The sequence below is a fragment of the Monodelphis domestica genome, chromosome 4 (genome assembly GCF_027887165.1).
Source record: "Monodelphis domestica isolate mMonDom1 chromosome 4, mMonDom1.pri, whole genome shotgun sequence".
NCBI lineage: Eukaryota > Metazoa > Chordata > Mammalia > Didelphimorphia > Didelphidae > Monodelphis > Monodelphis domestica.
This window is the reverse complement of record NC_077230.1, coordinates 5,025,936-5,049,850: the sequence shown is the minus strand read 5'-3', so window position 1 is coordinate 5,049,850 and position 23,915 is coordinate 5,025,936. Positions and strand designations below refer to the sequence as shown.

Genomic DNA, 23,915 nt, shown 5'->3' with positions numbered 1-23,915 from the left:
CGGAATGTGCTGTGGTGGCTTTTAAACGTCTTTGCTGTGCAAGAAGTGTGTCCTATGGCTGACTAGAGAAAGGTGGTGGCACTGATGGGCATTTTGTCCAAAAGAAAACCCGCACAAAGGGCTAGATTTCCCCCCGCCCCAAACAGAACTGTTGGAGTGACTGAATCTGGGTGTTCAGCAAGAGCATTCTCCTTTAGACCAACATCAGCCCGACGATACAATGCTGCCGTAATTAGGCTGAGACTCCTATACCTTCCCTCTATTTGAAAGGCACGTAGCTCGCGTTCATGAAGCAGGGAACACGAAAATAAAACTCTGTTTCTGCTGGCGATGGGCTTTCTGTCGCAGACGCTGGCCGTCAGGGGCAGAGTGTCAGCAACGTAGGCTTCTTGGGAGGGTGACACTTCTGCTCGAAGAGTGCATGCTGTTCTTTCGATGGTTGCAGAATACCCTGCTAAAATGCAGGTCTCATAGCAATTTCCCGAGATTAAGAAATCCCCAAACCATCCTGGTGTGATTTTTTTTTAGGTTAGTGCGGAGCGGGGGCGACCGCCGTCAGAGAACCTGAAGCAGCAGTGGAGTGGCGGGTGGGGCCCCTTGGGAGTGGCACTCGGGCACCAGGTTAAGCAGGGGATCGCAGGTCCAGAGGGTTATGTAGTTTCTCCCGACTCCACCCCCGCCTCGCAGTTCCTGCAGTGGGGCCCTACCCGCAGCTGCTGTGCATTATGGGGAGTACGCAAGAGTATAGTCCAGTGGGTGGCAGTTCTCCAGATTTTTGGTGGCCAACCTAGTTTGGGGCGGGGTTTGTGTGTGTGTGTGTGTGTGTACGTGTGCGCGCGCGACTGCGCGCGCGCGGGCAGAATCTTTCCCTCTACAAATGCAGTACTTAGAAATACAAAATTTGATACGACCTCTCCTCCCTTCTTTTCTGTTTTCCCCACCCCATAACACCTCTAGTCATTCTTCCCTTCTCCTCTTCCCTTCCCTTCCCTTCCCTCTGCCCCCTCCCCAGAGTGAATCACGCGCCCTCCTCTGACACTTGGCAGCAAAACAGCGCCGAATTTATCCTTCACGTGACCGAAGGGGGTTGGGTAGTTGGTTGGGGGAAGGGAAGAAGCAAGGAAAAGGAGGGAACGGAATTCACTGTTACCCCAGCGACAGGCCCCGCCCGCCGGTTTGGGGAAGTGGGGTAGGAGGAGTACGTCAGCACGTCAGCCGGGGTTTTGCTATTTGATTGACAGTTGCCATAGTGACCGGGTCGGTCAGTCGCCATTTTGTTGGTAGGGTTTTTTTTTAAACCCTTTCGCTTCCCGCCCGAATAATAATAAAAAGCTCCCTTGGAGTGAGGCGGGGGCGGTAGCGATAACTGCGGCGGGGGAATCCGGGAGGCTGCCGAGGTTGCTGTTGCTGATCAGGCCCGGGCCGGCGCGGGGAGCGGACACCTCGAGCTGAGGGTGCGGGTGCCACGGGCGCTGCTGATCTTGCTACTGCTATTCCTGCTGCTGCCGTCGCTGCGGGCGAGACCGGTGTGTGTGTCGGTGTGTGTGTGTGTGTGTGTGTGTGTGTATGTGTCTGTGTGTGTGCGCGCGCGCGTGTGAGAGGAGGGGAGAGAGAGAACGGACGAGAGAACGTGTGCGTGTGTGTGTGTGTGTGTGTCTTCGTGCCCGTGCTAGGAGGATCTCTAGGGGGGCGGGCGGCCAGGACTTTCTGGCGGATAAGCCGCTGCTGCTGCTGCCGCCGCCGCCACCGCCGCCGCCCCGGCCCCGGCGCTTCTCATTGCGCAGGTTTGGAGCGCGCGCCATTTTGTGAGATTTACAAAATCTTGCTCGGAAAGGAGCCGGGAGCCACTGAGACTGAGGTACCCTGTGCCACGGCCGCCCGGGAGAGGCCGCCGCTCCTGCCGCCGCCCTCTACGCCGCGCCCGGCCTCGTCTGGCCTAGCCTGGCCTCGCACTACTGCCTGAGTGAGCCTCGGAGTCCGGGGACTGCGGTATTTGCCGGGGAGGGGGGTTGTCGCCTTCTTGGTCTCTGGCGCTGCCGAAATCGGGAGACAGAGACGCAGTGGCTGGTGAGTGGAGCCGGGAAGTGCCGGGGGCGGAGAGAGGCGGCCGGGGCGGTGCTGGAGCCGGAGGCCCTCGGATGGGATTGTAACTGCGGGAAGCCAGGGAAGAGAAGCCGCCTGGAGCTGCCGTCGTCTCGGTGAGTGTCCGAAGCCTTCCTCTGCTCTCTCCCCGGCCCCGGCAGCAGGCCTCCACCAGGGACGGGAAGCCTTTTAGCCCCTCGTCATAGGCCGGGCTTCCTCAGCTTTGGCTCCTTTCGGACCTGCAGTGACATACGGGTCAGAGAGAAAGTGAGAGAGAGTGTGTGTGTGTATGTTGGGAGGAAACCTGCCATTTTAGAGAGAAGTGTCCCCGGTCCTGCCAGTGGAGTCACCCCTCGTGTAGCCTGGGAGGAGATGCGGGGTACAGGCCTCTGCTAAGGTGGAATCGGAAACGGCCAAGTTGAGTGTGGCTGAGTGCAAGTTAAGAACGAGGTAGGGGGACCAGGGACCCTCCGAAGGCAGGGCTCTGCTTCTGCAGCTGGGAAATTCCAGGCAACAGCCACAGAAGCCTTTTTCTGGTCTTTGCAGCCAGGGCTCTCCTTTTGTGGCTAGATCATGCTGAATTCTTTTGGTATCTTTGCGTTTGCAGAAAATCCTGGGTCTGTACAAAGGGAAAGGGGGTGTTTTTCCTGGTCTTTTTGCCTCTTCATCCTTTCCTTAATGCCCCAACTGGGGAGAGAAATCAAGGATTATTCTGCAATTGACCCTTTTCCTTGTTAAAATGAATCGGAAACCGGCTAGGTAGGATGTAGTGAGATGAAAACGAGTAATTAAGAGCCTTTTGGGGAGATGTTTGATAAGTATGTGATTGAAAAGAATCTTAATCTTTTAAACGTTTGGGCTTTAAGAGTCAGCTAGTCAGTGATAGTCTGTATTCCCTGAAGTTAAAGCAAACTTGGCTTTTTGAGGTGGCAACTTAAATACCTGTTTAGAATCTAGAGAATTTGTTGACCGAGAACATATTAGTTATAATTTACCCCCCCAAAAGTTTTCAGATGTGACTTAAATTTATAGACAAACCCAGAGACTTTTGGGAATTTTAAAAAAACAGGTGAATACTCTTAATATAGCGAAAAATGGTCAGTATCTACATTAAAATGCCCTAGTTATAAATGGCATTATAGTAGTTGTATATCTCTTAGCTCACTAAAGGTTACACTTTATTTTTTCCTTGATCATAAGAATTCTGTAATGCCAAAGTTGCTTGATCCTTGCATTACTCATCAGAAAATAGATACACCTTAAAAATTGACTTTACACTAGCAACATGAAAGAACACTATTAATTCTGTAAAACATTTGATTTGTTACAAGATCAACTGAAGGGAAGGAGTGGTGTTAACTTGTAATTGACTATCTTTGTTAAGTTGGAAAGTAAAGGCTAAGATGATCTGGTGCCATTTTGTACAAACTTGTTTTAAAAAAATCCTCATTAGAAGTATTTTTGTATTTGAAAACTATGTACTTTATTACTGAAAACTCTTAATGAAATTCTTATGTTTCTTAGATGCTTTGTATCTGAATAAACACTTCCAACAAGTATTCTAATTAGAATCAGGCCTCTTTGGCTATTGATAACTATTCATATAGATCTGTAATCTCATCTTTTGGGAGTTCACTCTAGTAATGCAGATCCCAACTCATCCATTCTTGTCCATCTTCAGTGTCCTTGGTTTCCCAAAAGTTGGCCCCAGGGGTCTTCCTCGAATGATTTATGACTATAAAATGAATTTTAATAAATAAAAGTTTGGTTTATTTCTTTTAAGGTACCTAGCCGTTATCCATGTACCATTTTGCATTTTGAGTATTTAAAACTGTGGAAGATTAATATATTGGTATAAGGATATTTTTAACGTACTTGAATTGAAAATAAGTTTTTCCTCTAATATACATTTCTTTTGTCAGATGTAAAGGATATGAATTACACAGTAGCATAAGATCCATAGGATAGTTTTTACTAATAACATTTTTAAGTGAAATATATGGATAGTGTGAGATATAGTAAGGGAATTTCCTTAGTTATAGCTAAAGTTTTAATATGTAATGATTCAGAACTGTTCAGTCTAACCAATTTTTTAAAAAGACCTCTGGTGTGGGAGTGATGGCATTTTTATAACGATTTTTGGATTTACTTTAGAACAGAAGTCATCTTGTCAGAAAGTTTTGAATGACCTGGCCTATAATGCATTATACATAAATATAATGTGAAAATGGGTTATGGCAACTTCATCTGTTCTTATGTACTTACATTGTTTTATAAGTTAACTAAGAAAGAATAAAATAGAAAATATTTTGATATATCAAAATGTTACAACTTTTTACATCTTTAAAAACTTTAAATACATAATATATCTTTTTGCTGCAGTCATTTGTTTTATGTGATTTGGCACTGAGTTCACAAGCTTTTGACATTAATTAATTCACATTTTATCACCTTTGATATTAAGTGTACATATACTGAACACTCTACTTTTCCAAATTTGATCTTGATTACATCTCATAGGTTTTTAATGGCGCTTAATCAGGCCAGTTGCCAGTCCATGACATTTGTTTGCTATTTCTTTCTATTCAATACATTTCTTAATCTTTAGTGATCTTGTAACATGGTACAAAGTTGTGTTGGTAATATTCCAACTACATTTGAAAATATTTGTAATTCCACAACAACTTCGTTTCTCAATATATCACTATATTAATGTTTATAATTCTTTGATGTGGCCAAGATTTTTAGGCCTATTGGAAATAAAAATAATTCCCCAAATTATTTTTTTGAATTTGAATGTTTTCCAGATTGTGATCAGGTTACCCAGATCTTAGAAGCCTCACTTGTTTTTATTCTATTAAGACTTTGTTTAGAACTGTGAAAGAAAAAATGCATTTCATTAGTAGTAAAAATTAGCTTCTCAGTAATTAATAAATACCCCCAAATAAATGCCCATGACAAACTTTTTCTCCTACATAGTTAATAGCTGGCTTTTTTTCTTTTCATTTTTAAAAACTGGTCTTCTCACTGTTCTTCCAGTGATAAGAAGCCTACCTTGTACGGTAGAGGAATCAGTAACACCCACTCTAGCTGCCAGGTTCCTCTGAAGGTCTTTGCTTTTTGGGGATTAATTGTAAAGCTTTTTCAGAGCAATAGTTTTTCAGTTCTTGGCTCTATTTTCATTTTTGACTGCTCTTTATTTTGTACTTCATTGAAGCTAATTGTTTGATTATTAGCTTGATCAATTTTAGCATTTATCTTTCCCACACAAACAGCTGCTGCATTATCTCTTATCTGTTATTGAATTGTGCTCCCTAATAGCTTTTGCATATTTTCTTGAAGAAATATCTATTCCTTTTTTTTTAAAAGCAATATCCAGTCTTAAAGTCACAGAATTAAAAACAAAAAAAGACCAGTGAAACTCATGTATATGACATCAGCATGAAGCTGAGATTTAAATCTATTGGAGAAATCAGCTTAATTTCATCTGGGTAAGGTCAGATATTTTGAGTCATCCTAAAAACACATGGACACTTTTGCTGTCCAAAAACAAAACTATCAAAATTATTTTGAATAACACTAATCCGTATGCAATTCATTTGTACACTGTTGTCGAAGTAAGTTGCAATTTGGAGTTAAGACTTGACCAGCCTCCTGTGACTGCAAGAGTAACTGTACTTTGGTACAGTGTAGATTTCGGGAGTATGCTAAGTGTGTTTTTGACTTATGATAGAAACTCGGTTGTCTAGAATAGAACGCATAAACTCTGAAAGCCTTTTCATTTTTAAGACTTGCAAAAGTTTTATGTAAAAGGTTCATAAAGTACTGACATAAGGTACAATTTTAAAATCAGTAATAACATAACTCTACATAATTCCTGATCTCAAAGTGTTTTCAAACTAGGTATGCTATTTTGTTAGGATCAGTTGATAGTTTATTGTTAGCTTATAGAGACTTAATATATAATTTTGCAATCTATTCAAACTTCAACTTAAAAATCATATAAGGATACAATTCATGTTGGACTTTGTTTTGCTTGGAAATTAAAATCAAATGGCAGTTTTCAAGAATGCTTTTTTGCTTCATCAGTATATGTACGTTGAGATAAAGTCTTAAGATTTTTTGGATAGGAATGGGAATCTAAAAAATACTTAATACTTTAATGGAATCTTCAGGATGCTTTGCATATTTAGTTAAAAGAGCAAACCTCAAGACAATTTATTAGGAACATTATGGGATAAGAAAATAACCATTATCCAACTACTTGGCTTTTAAAAGAAAACTCATGCTGACCTATTTTCCTTGACTGTTCCATATTAATTTGAATGTCAGTTGAATCATTTTAGATATTAATTGTACAGAAATTGAGTGTACTGAAACATTTTCAAATAATATTGTATGGAAAGAACTTAGAAATAATTCATCACATTAGGAAAAATTTTCTCATCAAATTATACATCTTATTCATATACTTATCATTTCCCTGATAGAATGAAACTTTCCAATTAAAATGGATATTTGATTGTTTCCTAAAGAAAAAAGCCTTTCCCCAAATATCTCTCTGCTACCATAATTTCCTATCAGTGATCTCAACTATGAACTTGGAATCATGCTGATTAAGCCTCAATAAGTCCACTTATTTTCTTTTAATTGATTTCTATCTCTACATAATACATTTGAGAGTATTGTATGTACCTCTTGAACTAAGAGGTGTAATAACTTCCTTTCTTGGAACACCTGGACTATCACTTAAGCCTTGTCATTGGAAAGTTATATATACAATACATGTATTATGTTATATTATATTATTACATTAACATGTAATATGTATTGTCAGTGAATTATTTGATTTTTCTTTAAAAGTTTAAGAATACCATCTAGGAGTGGAATAGTAGAATGGGCACTAGATTTAGAGTAACGGGTCAATTCACAACTTTCTGTCCCTGAAATTATTGATCCATACCTCTGATTTTTCAAAGTACTTGCCTATACATTATCAAAGGTATTTGCTATACATTTTAATTGCTTATAGAAATTTTAGTAGTTGAAAGTAAATTCCATCATTGATAGAATAGAATGCATTGAAACATGCTTCAGTTTTGGACATAATTTAGTTCTGTAAACATTAAATTGACTTATTCTACTCTAAAATTTTTCCCTATACCTTCTAAAAAAAAGGAAGAATTTCCCACCTAATATTGCCTTGTTACAACATTATTACAGTTTGGTGGAGAAAAGTGACAAAAATTAAGTTAATTAGTTGAAATTTAAGAGCATATTTATCACTTTAATAATATACAAGTCTTAATGTACTTTGGTTTGAAGAACTATTTTGAAGATAAACATTTCTTCTAATTTTGAAGTTTTAAAAGTTTCTATCTGAAGTTATTCATTAGAAAATCAACTTAATTGGATGTTGGAAATATCCCAAATGATTTGTTATACTCTTGCTAATTTCTATTAGTTTCAGTACTGTTAAGTAATTTACAAATGGCCTATAACTCTGGTATGAGAATTAGTTGCCAATTTAGATCTTCATAAGTTTTTTTTTCATTTGTAGATGCAGCAGATTGGTAGCTTTCTAAGTCTGAACTACTATTCAGACAGTCATTGAAATATGGGAAACAAAATTTTGCTCTTTGGGACAAGGCAAACACGTGTCTAATGTTTGCTTGACTAGTTTAAAACTTGTTATTTACTATTGATGACTCCTTTTTGGTTTGACTAGTATCTTATCCCATATTAATTATTAGAGTTAAAAATTCAATTCAGTAAACATTCATTAAGAAAGAGAATCTCTGCCCGTAAGGAGCTTTACTATCTAGTTGGGAAGACAACACACAAAAGAAAATTGAACAGGGGGCAAGGCATGAGGTGATACTACCTGGTGAAAGGTTCCTGTCTTGAGGGCATTTTTATGTTCTCAGAAGTCTACCCAGCAGAGCTGCTGATGGAAAATGGAGTCATCCAAAAAGATCTGAAAGTTCTGGATCTTCTGTAAAGGAAGACTTCAGGAGGGGTTTATTCCTCTCCTCTCCAGCCCTTCAATCAGAGAGAAGAGGCATCTGAATTGAGTGATGAGATGTCCAGTGATTAGCGTCTCCTGGCAGGGCATGAGCTTGATGCTCCTTGGAATCAAAACCTAGTAGAGCTGCTGATGGAAATGGAAAATTACCTGGGAAAAAGAAAGGAAAATATTGTACTTTTGGTGATATCGAACTGGATCAAAAAGAGATGAAACCCATACATGCTCAAGGGAGTTAGTTGATAAGTCAAGTTTATTCATTTACTTGGCCCTATGAAATTGATGAGTAAGTACTGAGGGGAGGAGTTGGGACCTATCAGCATTTTGGCTTCTAAATTTAAGGCTAATTTATGACTAGTGTTGGCTTATTGACATGTAACTTTTGGTTAAAAATATAGCTGGGTTTTCTATGTTAATCTGATTTGCTTGATGTCTTATTATAATTGCTGAAATAGGTATTTTAGTAGGTGTTAGCCACACCCTAGACTTCATGATAATATTAAGATTAGACTTGAAGGAGCCTTCCACAGTTCTTCATTTTAGTGCCTTCTCTCTGTTAATTAACTATTTATTTGTTTGTACACATTTGCTTGCCTGTTATCTATCCCATTTGACAGTGAGCTCCAGGAGGACATTTTGCCTTTGATTGTAACCTTTATGCTCAGAATAGTGTTTGACACATAGTATGTTCTTTATAAATGCCTATTGGCTGAAGTTCACTACAAACTCCAGTGTTCTCTCCATTGTGTCATGTGCCCTTAAATGAAGTTAGAATAAGTATAATTACTTTGAATTAGTGATATGAATGTTACATTGTTCATATATATATATGTCAAAAATTGGTTTGCTCTGTCTTTAGTGACATGCTTTGGCAGACATTAAGATGTTTTTGAAGAAAATGCTGGATACAGAATGTTTAGTCCTTTTACATTTGTGGTTATCAAACAGCTGGAGTGGTATGGAGTACCATATAACTTTATAGAGTATCCCAGACTTGGTTAAACTGGCAGTGCCTTTGTGTGTATACAGAATGTTAACCAAATTTAACAGTAAGGATTAAGTTAATAGAGCAATATTAGGTGGAATGTGTTTGCATTTGAAAGACATTTAATAGGTTGTAAAGTTGTTATCAATTCTCCTTTGTGCTATGAAAGACTGGGATAGCATGTCTAACTGAAATCCTAAATTAATCTCCCCAGTTCCAGTTTTGGGGAATTCTACTCAAAACCTCTTGTCAGTGTACTTGTTTTCCAGAATTGATGGATTTAAGTTTTACCTTCTTGTTCTGGGGATGTGTAAAAAAGTGAAATGGATGGCCTAAAGACAGCAGGAGAGAGCAGTATCCAAGTCTTGCTTGGATGATCTGTTGCTGAACAATTGAGATTTGACTAGAGAGTCTGTAACACTGTCATTTGTCTTATGGTGGAGGCAATTCAGATTCTGATAGTCTTATTTTCTACTAATTAGCCATTTTAATACAGAAAAATTGGTAGTCTTTTTATTTCTCAAAGTTACAGTCAAGTTTAGCACTTCCTCTCATTGGTGTATAGGTTCCACTGGTTTATGAAGACTGTCATTGGGGTGCACGGGCAGGCCTGATGACAGCTTTTTCTCAGGATCCATCAAAAGGAGCTTTGCAGAAGAAGCATGATCACCAGGTTTCATTGCCAGTGTCTCATGTTTGCTCCAGAATGGAACAGTAGTAAGCACGTAGACCAATAGAAAGTGTTATTGTTATGAATCTTTCAGCAGTAGTAGCCCTGGCAGACTTCTAAGATGTAAAAGGGCTGCTGCTTATGTCCATATTTTAATGGGGATGGGCTCACCTACAACGTGAAGTTCCTTAAACTGTTGAAGTACAAGATTTAACTTCTAAACTTGCTTTTTAGATGTTAAACCATTTCTTGGAAAATTGCAAATAAGGTTATCTTTTACCTATTAAACTGCTAACCTTAGTAAAACGACAAAATAAATCTGGTAGATTCAGGATCTCAGTGATGTGAGCACTTCCTCCCTTTGCCAATCCCAGATCCGTGCCTTTTCATGTGGTGCGATTCTTGTTCATGTGTCACATAGATCTATACAATGTATCAGAGGTTCCTTAGGATTATTCTTTTTAACAGTCTATGAGGGATAACAGTATTTGGCTGTCCTTCCCTCACTTCTATTACATGACAAAATGTATTTCTGATTGTGGGTGTGTATATACATATATATGTATTTTTAAGCGATCCCCTTTGCTCTTTTCATGCAAATTATTGTTGATGATATGCTATAGCTTGGATGAGTGGGGCATGCAGTTTTCCATTGGCTTACTAGAAGCCTGTCATTTTTATCTTATATATTTTTAAGATTGTGATCTTTCCACAATTCAGTCATATTTTGAAGAATATTGAGGTAAAGTAATGTCTATTTATAAACCATTTTCCTATGGAATAAAATGAAAGGCACTATTGCATATACATTATTTGTAGTTCTTAGAATTTCCATTTTAGTAAATACAGTGTTATTTGACCAAAGAGAATTCATTTGAGACGAATCTGATTTTGATAGATTTAGATTATGGTATCAGGAACTGGGCATTCAACTGGGAGACCTTTCACTAACTGTGGTTTTGGGGGCAGTCACTTGGCGTGTTGCATTATTTATAAAATGGAGATAGTAAATTCCTATACTAGGTCTCTCACAGGATTATTGCTAGGAAAGTCTTGGTAAAGGGCGACTGATCTATACTTTAAACTCGTTTTCATTTTCACTTTCTGGGGGAAATTGGGTTTGATCCATATATTCTTAGCCACATTTTGGATGTAGGCCCATCCCTGGAAGAAAAACCGGTTTACTGTTCTACAGGATTGTTGTACAGGATTCTGGAGGCCCTGAATGGTAGCCTTGGATAGAGTGAGTACATGCTGTAGTTGGTGCTGGAGACTTCGGATGTTTTCGTGGCTATTCTTGCAACTAGGTTTTAATAGGTAGCGTGAGTTCAGGGGGCCGCGTGTGCAGGAAGTCCTCCCCTCCCCTCCTGAGGAGCTTTCCCTGGCCATCGCACATTCCTGACATACCCCCGGTTTTGCTTGGTCAGTCAGTATGCCAATCAAGGTCAAGGTTTGGGGCTCCTTAGCGGGAGAATGGGGAGAGCTGAGAAGAGAACAGAGCGGGCAGGGGAGGGGGGAAGGAGAAAGGAGACTGGCAGGCCAGGCCAGGTGGTGGTCAGGTGACTTACAGGAATGGCTGTCTACCCTCTCCGCATCTCTGGGTAGAAATACGGGACGCCTGGGAATCCCGGCTCTGCTGCTCACTAGCTGTGCCCAAGCTAAGTCCGCCTCCTCCTCCATGGCCATTGGCACATCTTTAAATACAGCTTGCACAGATGCCTGTCCCTAGAGGACTTCCTTGAAATATTTTGACCATAGTAGCACTAGCACACGGGCTATTCTGCTGTTGCCTCTCAACCATTATCAGTCCTTTCCTGGGCTTACTATGGCCTTGGTGGTCTCTTACAGTGTTTGTCTTCTGGGCTGCGGCTCAAGGAAGTTCTGCCTTGATGTGTGTGGTCCCGGGCTCCCAAAGTAGAGGGCAAACCCTGGAAGGTTTTACCAAACGTGGGGGAGGGAAGGGATCCCGACGTCGTCTGTGTCCAGGTAGTGTGGGTGGAGGACCAGTTCTGCTCCTCCGTCCTCTGGGGTGGCCAAAGGGGCTTTTGGACCACAGTATGTAAGTTTCACGTCAGCTACTGCCATTATGTAATGTCTAGATATGCTAATGATTGAAAAGAACATGTGGCGGGCTACGTTTGAGAGAGAGAACATAGATATTTCTGTGCATTCAGTTGTGGGGCAACTTCTGGTTGACAGGTGACGCCTTTGTTGGCGTATTTGCATCCTAAAAGATCTGTGACTTGCGCAGATGATTAAATTGTCCACCTATGGAGCAGTGGTTCTCTGCATTTTATTTTAGTATTTATCTATTGGCTCATTTATTTATTTTTGTGCCCCTCTCATGGTGGCACGGGAGAACTGAGCCTCTAGTGTTTGACCAGGTGCAAATCTTAAACAATTTGTCTACCACCATTTGAGAGTCACTGGCTCAGAATACCTTCTCATTGGAATACATAGGATATCTTAGAATTGGGATAGGAAGTAGACTGGTTATCTAATTGGTATAGAGAAGTCCAGTTTGAGAAAATTCCTACCTATGTATGTTGGCATTTTTGGCAACTTAAGATCTTAGAGAGTTTCCTGGGGCAAAAGGTCTTATCCAGGGTCACATAGCTGGTATGTGTCAGATGTAGGCCTTTAAACCCCTGAACCTAACTGCCGCTGAGGTTCTCTCTCCCTCCCTTTCTCTTTCTCCCGACCTCATTACGGCTTCTTTGCTATTTGATCTGTTTAGGAGTTAAAGGAAGAGGATTAGAAATTAGTTTTCAATTTAAATTGCTACTTGGACAGATATTGGTTGGTGGATAGATGGTCCAAGAGCTTGATTGTTTGTGGGCCTTTGCTGTACTTTGATCTGCTCATGTTTTGGGGCTCTGGACTCATGTGAGGCCTAGTCAGGAGGCTATCAGCCTGGGAGCTAGGGGTCTGGAGGACATAAGGGTCCTTATGTTGGAAGAGATGCCCAAGGGTGATTCCTTGAAACATACTGTTGCTATTACTTGTTGAAGTCTCTTGTTAGCCAGGTCCTTGACCTTTTCTGAAGGTGTGTGCAGAGTTGCTTCCTTGGCTCTTGTCTTTCCCTAAGAGGTGAGACACTTTGGTTTGGTCAAAAGGTACTCAGAACCGTTGATCTTTGTCATTTTAGTTTTGAATTGAACTAGGCCAAACTCCTGGACATCTCAGGGGGCTCCATAGAAACTAAAGGAGGACCAGGACTGGTAGAGTTCAGGTTGGCCTTTTTTGCCTGGTTCACAAAGTAAATAAATTCATCAATCAACAACCATTTATTTTTAAGTTTAATTTATTAAAGAATTCCTACATTCCTTCTTAGAATCAATATTAAATATCTGTTCCAAGGCAGAAGAGCAATAAGTGCTAGGCAATAGGGATTAAGTGACTTGCTCAGGGTCCCACAGCTAAGAAGTGTTTGCTCAAATTTGAACCCAGGACCTCCCATCTCTAGGCCTGCCTCTCAATCCACTGAACCATGTATCTGTCCACTCAACAACTATCTATTGAATGCCTTCTAAATGCCAGGTCCTAGAGATATAACTAAAAAGAATGAAACAATCTCTAATGTTATAAGAGCTTAAACTATTAAGGAGAGGAGATGAATAAATATATTCGTATATGCAGCATATATACAAGATAGTTGGAGGGAGCACTAGCAGTTGGGAAAATCAAAGCCTCTTCATAATGTCTTGATGTGAAGTCTTTGTCTTAAAGGCAGAGAAGGAGTCTCTGATGTGGAAGTGAAGGAGTAAAGGAGAGTGAAGAGTTGCTGACATTGAGGTATGGAACCTGGGATAGTAGAAGAATAATGGCAAGCTTGATAGAATAATATGAAAGATGAGGAGAATGTATTTAGGGGGAAACGTCTTTCAAAATAGTTATCCAATAGGCAGTTACTATTTGAAGTTGAGGAGAGACAGGGGCTAGGTATAGATCACAGAGTCAATTGTGTAGACAATAAGAGGACAATAATTAAACCCCCTGGAAGTCCATGATGCCATGTAGAGAGTATATCGAGTAGAAAACAGGGACTCCAGTACAGAGTCTTGGGGAACACTCTTAAAAGGTGTCCGGATATGGATGATATGCCATCAAAGGAAGCTTGATGTTCTTCACTCTCCATACTTTGCCCTTTGACAATCCCATTCAATCCTCTTGTTTTAACGATTACCTTCTATGCAAATGATACCCATATCTATATTTTCAGCCATAACCTTTCATACTCTCATTCTAACTCGTTCTAGAATATTTCTAATTAGATAGCAGCATCATAAACTCAGTATGCCATCGTTTTTGTTTTTTCCCTTAAACATAAACTAGGAGTTGACATTCCTATGTTTTCTTAGCATACTTTAGCACTATATTAATTTCAAGCTTTATTGAGACTTAGCTAAATAATAAAAAAATACATTTTCTTTGCACAAGTATGTCTTAAAAAACAAACAACTTTTATTTTCAATTATTTTCCCATGTGAGTATTTAACCTATTTTTAGGAGGTTTGTAAAGTCCTGGAGGGCAGAGGAGTATTTTTTTTCCGTACTCCTCAAGTCAAAAGTCAACTTAATTTTTAAAATTAGAACATGAATGAGCTAAAATAAAATACCTTATTCATATACTATTTCACTTTGATTCTCACCAGAGAAATTTTGATAGTTTTTAAGTTGACTTTAAATTCTAAAACTATTGTGGAAAAATGATAGTAGGTAGAAAGTGAATGATATTGCAGGCATACAGTATACTCATTGGTTTTATTTAGAGGTAAGCTGATTTTATTTGGAAGGGCTAGAAAGGCCTGGGGTAGTGAGTTGGGGGGGTCAGAAAAATTAATATAGTCTGGGTTCCCTTGGTGAAGGTCTTTGAATTAGTTTGGTTTGCTCCTGTTCTAGAGTGCAAGGGCGTAGAAAGGAAGGGCTTTGATGGTTAAAATGATGAATGAGGTAGATAAGAAAACTGGTAACTCTTGAGATAATATTGTGGGTAGCATCATTGTCTGTCTTCCAGATAGTACTTGACCTTCATGGTCTTGTGCTCATCCCTAAGGGGGGGGGGGTATCTTTTTTAAGTGTTGTACAATTAAAAAAAAATCCTTACTTTCTTAGAATCAATACTGTGAATTGGTTCTAAGGCAGAAGGGTGGTAAGGGTTAGGGTAATGGGGGTTAAGTAACTTACCTAGGGCCACACTGTTAGGAAGTGTCTGAGGTCACATTTGAACCCAGAACCTCATTTCCCTATGCCTGTCTCTCAATCCATTGAACCACCTAGCTGCCCCCTGTTGTACAAGTTTTTAAAGCATATGTGAATCTGGGGACTAAAGCCTCTACCCCTGTGAAACAAGTTCTTAGTTATTGCCAGTCTAAAAGAAGCCAGGGCAAATCAATGAAAGCATTTCATTGGAAGAGAAAAAGGGGATCGGCACTAAGATAGAAGAGTAGAAGAAAGTACAGCTGCTGAATTTCATCTATAACTCCTCAAAATTTATAAAGTATTTCATCCTGAAGGAGAAATCCAGAAAATATCACGAGTCCCTGATCCATTTCAGGTTGGTATATGGAGACCGACCAAGAGATTAGCAGATATTGGGAATGTGGTTGGGTAGGAAGGAGTACATGGTCTACAGATCCCTTCCACACTGAACACTAGCACAAAAGGAGGTCCTAGGTCTATATTGTAATACTTTTAAGTCTCATACCAGTGCGCTATGAAAGGGACAAGTGCCACATGGCATTGAGTCTTAAGTCTAGGATCAAGGGAGAAAGGAGTTCCTGGCTAGTGGACCAAGAAAGGAGAAAGTGCAGAAGCCAGCAGGTAGCAGCATGGTTTCAATTCCAGTATCTAGCCCAGCCTGTAAGGGGAATAATGACCAAGGTGGTTAACTCAGATCCAAGGGGAACCTGCAGTTCTCCCACTTAGCTTTCCAGGTGGCTAATGGGGATGAAATTTAATAGGAGTCTATTCTTGCATAGACCCAAACTCAGGTCAGGAACTTGGAAGAACTCAGACCAGAGGGGCAGAACTCAAAGGAGAGGAGCAGCAATCGGACTTTGTCATGTATCAGACTCTCTTGGGAATACTGAAAACTTGCAAGTTTCCAACCTGTCCCTGAGATCTTGGAGTAACAACACACATTATGCAAGAAAGCAGCAACAGAACCAGATCAAGTCTTCCCTCCAAAAGTGTGGTAGAGTCCAGCCTTAATATTAAATTTGAAGTTAGGAAGATATCTGAAAGAATGGGCAAACCAAAAAATCACTCCACCATAATGAAGTACTATGGTAGACTTTTTTTTTTTAGGAATGTGTAAGACAATTGCAGAAGAGAATGACTCAAAACATTTACATACAAATATCTTAGAGAAAACCAGTTTGGATACCATTTGACTTATAATTCCTGGAAGGGATGAGGCAAGAAATAAAAAAAAAAGGTTAAAAATGTTTTTATAATTGCAATGAGAGTGCTAAATGAAGAAAATTGGGAAATAAATGAGAGTTCTAGGGAAAAAAAAGAATTGGAAATGGAATTAACAACTTGGCATGAGGTAGAAAACTTTGTCCAAGTAACAAAATCCTCTGAAAATTGAAATAGATAAAATAAAAATTGACTTCTTCATATGAGGCACCAAGAAATAGTAAAACAAATAAAAAAGCTGAAAAAATAGAAGAAAATATAAAGTATCTTATAGCAAATACCACTATTCTGGAAAACAGATCAAAGAAAAAATTTAAGAATGCTTAGACTATTTGAGCACTATGAACAAAATAAAGAACAGAAATATCCTATTGCAAGAAATCTTAAGAGAAAACTGTCCAGATGTCTTAGAACCAGAAGGCAAATTAGAACTTGAAAGACTTGTATTAGGCACCTCCTGAAGAAATTCCGAAAGGAAAATTCCCAGAACATCATGGCCAAAATCCAGAGCTTCCAGGTTAAAGAAAATATACTGCAAGCAGTCAGGAAGAAAGAATTTAAGTACCAAAGAGCCAAAGTCGGGATCATACAAGATTTAGCATCTACCATCTTTTAGGAAACAGAGAACCTGGAATACACTATTCAGAAAGCAAAGGATATACAGGCTTATGGTCAAGAATTACTTATCCAACAAAATTGAATATTAATACTAGAGTGGGGAAAAATAGATCTTTAAAGAGCATACAAAGTATTCCTGATGTAAAGACCTTCAGAGAAAATCTGAAGTTCAAACACAAAAGTGAAGAGAATCATAAAAAGGTAAATATGCATAAACAGTGAAAAAGGTCTAAACCAGAATATGTTATTTACATTCCAGTATGGGGAGATGAATTATGTATCCCCTTTGAATTCTTTTATTATCAGGGTTCATGGTGGGGTGGTCCAATTAGACAAGACCTTGAAGTGGTTCTTTATATCTTGATTTTTAAGGGGAAAAAAAATGGAAAGGGATAAGGAAAGGGAATATATTGGAAGGGAAGAGAGAAGAAGGCTAGAGAAAAATTATCTCACATAACATGGAAAGGGTAGGAGTGAGACACTTGAATTCAACTCACGAACTGGTCAAAAAAAGGAAGAATACACATAAACATGCAGAATTGGGTAAAAAAACCATTTTATTCAACTGTAAAATAAAAGGAAAATGGTAGAAGAGAGGGAAGGGAAAATGAGAAGAAAGATTGAGGGGAGGGAGCAGTACTAAGCAAAACAAACTTGAAGGATTATAAAAACATAGTTCTTTTCAAAGCGATAAAGAATGGGAATCTGAAGGAGTGTCCATAAATTGGGGGCTAGATATACAAATTATAGCATATAAATGTGATGGAATACATATTCACCATCTCCTATTAGAGAGATGAAGGACATACAATGCAGAATGAGACAAATATTTATTAGGATAAGATACAAAAATTGTTTTGATTTACTATATGTGTTTGTAATGGGGAGAAAAGAGAAGAAGAATAAATATTAGAAATATGTTTATTATTTCCTTATAGTTGCTTTTATATTCTTTTCCCCACTATAGTTAAATAGATTTCTGATGATATAAAGTGCAGATCTGAGGGAATTGAGGTTGCCCTGGCCTGTGTGGGAAATTGGGAATAAGTAAAGGAAGTTGTGTTGCAATGCTGTGTAATGTTAAAAGAGTTATGAAATTGCTGAATTAAAAACAACAACAAAAAACCAGAACCCTTATCTTCTGTCTTAGAAGTCATACTAAGCATTAATTCCAAGGCAGAAGAGTGGTAAGGGTCAGGCATTTGGAATTAACTGATTTAGCCAGAGTTATACAGCTAGAAAGTTTCTTTAGGCTAGATTTGAATCTAAGATCTCCCATCTCTAGGCCTGGCGCTCTAGTCACTGAACCACCTCAGTGAAATAATCTCTAAAATTGTCTTGTATTTTTCACTGAACAAAAACCCCATTTTTCATATTTTGCCCCCCCCCCCCCCCCATTGGAGGAAAGAGAAGAAAAATAAAATCCTTATAAGGAAATATACATAATCAGGCAAAACAAATTCTCACATTAGTCACATACAAAATATATGTCTCATGTTGCTCTCTGTCAGGAGGGTTGGATGACATGTTTAATCATTTGATTGTCTGGAATCATGGTCTTTGTTTTGGTTGGAATTTAAGTTGTTTTTTTTTTAAGTTTTTATTTTCAATGTTATATAAATTGTTCAGATTCTGCTCAATTTACTTTGCTATTCTTCCTACAAGTGTTTGTAGGATTCTGACTCCATTTTTTTTTATCAGTTTTTACAGGACAAGAGTTTTCTATTACATTTATATACCAAATTTGTTTAGCCATTCTCCATTTTTTGGGCATCTCCTTAGATTCTAGTTCTTTGATTCTTCAAAAACAGTTCCTGGGGGGCAGCTGGATAGCTCAGTGGATTGAGAATCAGGTCTAGAGATGAGAGGTCTTAGGTTAAAATCTGGCCTCAGACACCTCCTAGCTGTGTGACCTTGGGCAAGTCACTTAATCCCCACTGCCTAGTCCTTACCACTCTTCTGCCTTAGAAACAATACAGAATATTGATTCTAAGGTGGAAGATAAGGGTTTTTAAAAAAAGTTCTTTTACATATTTTTGTACATATGGGTCCTGTTCCTTTTAAAAAAAATTCTATTTGGGATCTTGGTCCTACTGGTCAAGCATGCCCAGGTTAGTGAGTTTTTTTGAGTATAGTTGCAAATTGCTTTCCAGTATAGCAAGACTTGAAAGTTTTATCAGTGTGCATTAATTGACCTGTTTTCCTGCAGCCTTTCTAACATTTGCCATTTGCTTTTTGAATCTGCTCCTGTGTGAAGTAGAACCTCAGATTTGCTTCAGTTCTCTTAAATATTAGTGGTTTTGAGGATTTTTATATGGTTATTGATAGTGATTAACTTTTCTTGAAGAATTGTCATATTGAGTGTCATTTCTCCATAGTCATCAACATTTTATTTTTGATGGAAATTCCCATTTTTAGTAGTTTGGAAATAGTTTTTAAACACTGGTTTCATTGAACACACATGCTTAATATAGCTTTGTTTTCTTTAATCACTAACTTTCATTTGTAGAATAAATAATTACAACTCATGAAATTATTTGAGCAATATTTTCAGAAATAGAGGAAAGAAGGATTTAAAGCAAGAATTGGAACCCTATAACTTTGACAGTCAGCAAGTATCTTTTAAAGTACCTCCCAAATCAGGTGCTGTTCTAGGTATTGTAATAGAAGTACATAATGCTTATTTGCAAGGAATTTATAGTCTAATTGGGGAGGTAAATACATATACAAATATAAGCGACATACATACATATGTATATGGTTAATAAGTATAAATATATGCCAAATAATTATACAAAGATGTTTGAGAGGACAGGCATTAGCAGTTGTGGAGAATCAAGGAAGATTTTGTTTAGAAAATGGTGCCTGATCTGTACCCCAAAGAGATAATGGACAAAAAGACTTGTACAAAAATATTCATAGCTGCACTCTTTGTGGTGGCCCAAAACTGGAAAATGAGGGGATGCCCATCAATTGGGGAATGGCTGAACAAACTGTGGTATATGTTGGTGATGGAGTACTATTGTGCTCAAAGGAATAATAAAGTGGAGAAGTTCCATGGAGACTGGAACAACCTCCAGGAAGTGATGCAGAGCGAGAGGAGCAGAACCAGGAGAACATTGTGCACAGAGACTGATACATTGTAGCACAATCAAATGTAACTGACTTCTCCATTAGTGGCAGTGTAATGTCCCTGAACAACTTGCAGGGATCCAGGAGAAAAAAACACCATTCATAAGCAAAGGATAAACTATGGGAGTGGAAACACCGAGGAAAAGCAACTGCCTGAATACAGAGGTTGAGGGGACATGACAGAGGACAGACTCTAAATGAACACTCTAGTGCAAATACTATCAACAAAGCAATGGGTTCAAATCAAGAAAACATCTAATGCCCAGTGGACTTACGCGTCGGCTATGGGGGGTGGGGGGGGGAGGAAAAGAAAATGATCTTTAACGAATAATGCTTGGAAATGATCAAATAAAATATATTAAAAAAAATCTATTTAGTATCAATAATATGGAAATAGGTCTTGATCAATGGCACATGTAAAACCCAGTGGAATTGTGGGTCGGCTACAGGAGGGGAGTGGGGGACGGGGAAGTAAAGAACATGTGTAACCATGGAAAAATTCTAAATAAAGTAAATATAATTTAAAAAAAAAAAAGAAAATGGTGCCTGAGCCAACTTAGAAATTTATTAGATGTAGGTAAGAAGGAAAGTGCATTCTAGGCATTGTTGATGGCTAGTACTAAAGCATAGACACTGGAGATGGAGTGTCTATGTCTTGTATAATAAACAGAAACCAATTTAACTGTTTTCTAGGCTCCTAGGGGGAATGATCTGAGGCTGGAAAGGGCTAGGTTGTATGGAGCATTAAAAGCCAAAGAGTAGAATTTATATTTTATCTTTGGACAATAGTAAGCTGTTGGAGTTGATTGAATAAAAGAATCACCTGATCAGTTCCACACAAGGAAAATTTACTTTGTAGAATGGAATGATTTAGGTCTGGAGTTCAATTATGGAGCTAATGGAATGTGGGTAAGACATGATGAAGGTTTGAATGAAGGTAGTGGTAGCCATATGAATGGTGAGAAGGATTTGAATTTGTGAAAGGTAAAAATGGAAGATATAATAGGCAAGGGATTGGTTATGTGGAATGAGGAAAGGTTCAGTGTCCAGGGGGATGGATGTTAAACTACAGAACTCCAGAAGACTAGAGGGATATAGGAATGATAAGGAAAGGAGTTCAAGTTTAGATGGCTAGGACATCTAGTTTGAAATGTCCACGAGGCAATTAGGAATGGGTGACTGAAGCTCTAAGGAGAGATTGGGGTGGGGGTGGTGTGGATCTAAAAATCTGCAAGTTATCTGTAGGAGGCTGGAATGGTTAGACAGTTGGAGGTGGTAAACCAGGGAAAGTATTACTTTGCAAACTTAGAATGGAGAACAGGTGTTGTTAAGTGTGATGTGAGCTAAGCCGATTTATTTTTATGCTGATCAGTGCTACAGAATACTTAAATCACATTTACTCTCATTGAGGCATGTATCAAACGGTCATTGTGTACTCAGCAATACAAACATCAATACTTAGAGGGACAAATCTCCAAAGGTCCCCTGTCTCCTGATTGCTCAGACCAGGTTTTCTCTTTCTGGTTGAAGACCAGGAGTCTTTCTCCTGAAGTCCCCTTCTGGTAAATCTTTGTCAGTCAGCACTGTTCTCAAGCAAAGTCTTGAGATTGGGAATGCTGGAGTCTATCCTAGTCCTAACCCAGGACCTGACTGGTGGCTTTAGCCTCCATTGAATTTCCTAAAGTTCTCTTATAAAGGTGTTTATTGGCTAAATTTACTTTCTGACTCATGGTTTATTACCTAATTTGTTTAAGTTAGTTCCTGATTGGTAATTTCTTACCTAAGTTGTTTGAAATGATTTTTCATTGGTCTTTCCATTTAAAAGGAACATAAACATACTTGCTAGTTGTTTGGTAGTATATATCTGTTGTTTGCCAAACTATACCATATGAATGCTTATCTTACTGAAAAGAACCTATAAAAAACAGTCTAATATAGGAAGAAAAATTCAATCACAACTCAATGACAAAATGGAGATACAGAACAAAATTGAATAGTGAAAAAAATGGAACTTATTTCCACTATAGTAGTCAATAAGGTCAAATGCAGTAAGGTGGTTGAGTAGACGAAGACTGAGAAAGGACCATTGAATTTAGTAATTAAGAAATAATTGGTAACTTTGGAAATATCAGTATCAATTGAATAATACAATCAGAAGCCAGAATGTAAAGTCAATCCAATAAGCATTTATTTTCTCTTTTTTTTCTTCTTCATGGTTTAGGTATCAGCAGCAAATTGGTGTCAGAAAAGGGATTTGGTTGAGTTCCTTCCTCAGCTATTTTTCCAAATAGTTTTGGAAATAAATAGTATTGGAATTAATTGTACTTTAAATGTTTGGTAGAATTCACATCTAACCCTGAGAATTTTCCTTAGCGAATTCATTGATTACTTGTTCAGTATATTTTTCCGAGATGGAAGTTAAGTATTCTATTCCTTCCTCTGTTAATCTGGATGATTTATATATCTTTAAAAATCTTCCTCTGTTTTGTTTAGATTTGCAGATTGATTAGCCTGTAATTGGGCAAAACAACTCCCTAGTTTTTGATTGGTTTTCTTCCTCATTGGTTGTGAATTCACATATAATTTTTGATGCTACTGGTAATTTGATGTTCTTTTTTTTGATCAAATTAACCATTTAAAAAAATTAATTAACCAATTTTCATTGATTCCCCCCCTCACAAAATCAGCTCTCTGTCTTATTCAATGTTTTCTTATTTTTATTAATCTCTCCTTTGATTTTCAGGATTTTGATTGGTGTTTAATTGGGGAAACCATTTATTTTAAAATCCTTTCTTTATATCTTAGTATCAATTCTAAGACAGAAGAGAAGCAAAGACTAGGCTGTCAGGGTTAAGTGACTTCCCCTGGGTCATACAGCTAGGAAGTGTCTGACTCTTGACTCCAGAGCTGGCACTCTTTTATCTACTGTGTTCCATAAGCTTTTACTAAGCACTTCCTATATTCCAGGCACTGAGTTAATTGTTGGGGATATAAAAGAGTCAAAAGTCAGTTCCTACATTCAACAAGTTTATCTCTTTTGGGAGACAACAAGCAAAGAAATATGTAGAAATAAGCTCTACACAAGATAAAGGGGAAATAATTTAAAGAGACTGGATGCTGGAATGAAAAGGAATCTCTCTGAGGTGTCCTGGGAAAGGCTTCCAAAAGAAGATGGGATTTTAATTGAGATTTGAAGGAACCAGGTGAGGCAGGAAGTGAAGGTAAAGAGGGTGAGCAAAAATGCCCAAAGCTGAGAAATGGAATGTCTTGTTTGTGAAACAGCAAAGAGGGTCTTTGTTGGGAACAAGATGTTAGAAAACTGGAAAGTTAGGGGGAGAGAAGGCTAAATGGCTAGTTTTTAAAAGGCTTTGAACACCAAATGAATTTTGTATTCTGGAAATGATAGTGACCTGGTCACCTCAAAACAATTTGCTTTATTCAAGTTCCTTTGATGCCTGAATGGAGGGTAGATTGGAGTATGGAGAAGAGAGCAAGCACTGATCATATCCTATTTTTGGTAATCTTAGCATGTCCCTTTTTTTCTTGTGTAACTCATTCATACACCAACTTTAACTGGTATTGAACTTTATTTCCTCTGACACTACATTTATAGGACTTTCACTGTTTTATAATTTATCTTCAGTTATTTGCTCTTGTTTCCATAATTTTCTTTGTGTCTTTAATAAATACAGATTGACCACTAAGTGTTTTGTTTTGTTTTTTAATTTGGTCCCTTGACTTCATTGAAATTGTCATGAGAAGTTTGTTTTTAAAATACCATGTTTCTTTAAATTTTCATCATATAAATCTTATGTCATAGAATCTTAATACTTTTAGAATTCTCTTAAATTTGCTCTTAGATCAGAGAGGGAGCCTTCTATGCCTGCATCTTTTGTTTCTTCATTAATAGTTAAAATAATAATGTTAATAAGCTGACATGTTAGGTACCTATTTATTTTTTGGGCTGTCCTGAGTAGCCA

At 38.4% G+C, this 23,915-nt stretch overlaps 1 protein-coding gene across 9 annotated transcripts in view; it reads left to right on the top strand.

The window, feature by feature from the left end:
- The first annotated feature begins 1,245 nt into the window (after positions 1–1,245).
- Positions 1,246–23,915, top strand: part of DYRK1A (dual specificity tyrosine phosphorylation regulated kinase 1A) — a 226,068-nt gene continuing 203,398 nt past the window's right edge. For 5 of the 9 annotated variants that reach the window (XM_056797068.1, XM_007493108.3, XM_056797063.1 and 2 more), the window contains exon 1: positions 1,246–2,198. The gene's annotated coding sequence lies outside the window, so the exon portion shown is untranslated. The remainder of the gene's footprint in view (positions 2,199–23,915) is intronic. The other 4 variants (XM_056797064.1, XM_056797061.1, XM_056797065.1 and 1 more) reach the window with 2 other exon arrangements.